The sequence below is a fragment of the Rhinolophus sinicus genome, chromosome 6 (genome assembly GCF_057876585.1).
Source record: "Rhinolophus sinicus isolate RSI-liver-muscle chromosome 6, RSI-T2T, whole genome shotgun sequence".
NCBI classification, from domain to species: domain Eukaryota; kingdom Metazoa; phylum Chordata; class Mammalia; order Chiroptera; family Rhinolophidae; genus Rhinolophus; species Rhinolophus sinicus.
In genome coordinates, this window is record NC_142506.1 from 28447805 (window position 1) to 28449068 (window position 1264).

At 47.4% G+C, this 1264-nt stretch overlaps 1 pseudogene; it reads left to right on the top strand.

The window, feature by feature from the left end:
- Positions 1 to 1264, top strand: LOC109434641 (large ribosomal subunit protein uL4 pseudogene; annotated as a pseudogene).

Here is a 1264-nt window from a genome sequence, read left to right on the forward strand (position 1 = left end):
AGAGGAGCATGGCCATCTCCTCTCCCTGCCATGGCGTGTGCTCGTCCACTGATATCGGTGTACTATGAAAAGGGGGAATCATCTGGCAAAAAACGTCACTTTGCCTGCTGTGTTCAAGGCTCCCAGTTGACCAGATATTGTGAACTCTGTTCACACCAACTTGTGAAGAATTAGCAGGTCTTCAAACCAGCGCTGGGTCGTGGGGTCTGGGCAGAGCTGTGGCTCAAATTCCCAGAGCTCAGGTGATGGGATTCATCATTCTGGCCACGGTGCTTTTGGCAAAATGTGTCCTGGAGGCCACACGTTTGCATCAACCAAAACCCGGTGCCATTAGCACCGCAGAGTGAACACAACACAGAAGCCATATGGCATCTGTTCTGCCCTGGCTGCCTTGGTCTTACCAGCACTGATCATGTCTAAGAGTCACCATATTGAGGAAGTTCCTGAACTTCCTTTGGTGGCTGAAGATACAGTTGAACCTTCAAGAAAACTGAGAAAGCTGTTTTGCTTCTTAAGAAAATTAAGGCCTGGAATGATATAAAAAATGTCTATGCCTTTCAGTGAATGAGAGCTCACAGGGGCCAAATGAGAAAATGTCGTTGTATCCAGCACAGGGGACCTTGCATCATCTATAATAAGGACAATGGCATCATCAGAGCCTTCAGAAACATCCCTAGAATTACTCTGCTCAACGTAAGCAAACTGAACACTTTGAAACTCGCTCGTGGTGGGCACGTGGGCCGTTTCTGCATTTGGAACGAAAGTGCTTTGTGCAAGTTTAGCTGATCTGTATGTCACTTGGTATAAAGCTGCCTCCATCAAAAGTAACTACAACCTTCACGTACACAAGATGCTCAATACAGACCTTCACAGGATCTTGAAAAGTCCAGAGATCCAAAGAGCCCCCCAAGTGCCACATAAGAAGATTCATCACAGAGTCCTAAAGAAGAATCCACTGAAAAACCTGAGCCACATGTTGAAGCGAAACCCATAGTCAAAGACCATGCACCGGAACACCTTTCTTCACGAGACCAAGAACCACCAGCTCCGGGTGGATAAAGCAGCAGCAGCACGAGAAGCCAAATCACATGAGAAGGGGATTCCAGGCAAGAAGCCAGCTGTAGGGAAGAAAGGAAAGAAGGCTGTTGGTATTACAAAGCAGAAAAAGCCTTTGGTGGGAAGAAAGGCTGCAGCTACCAAGAGACCAGCAGCCGAGAAGAAGCCTGAGGAAAAGAAACCCACCACAGAGGAAAAAATGCTGTAG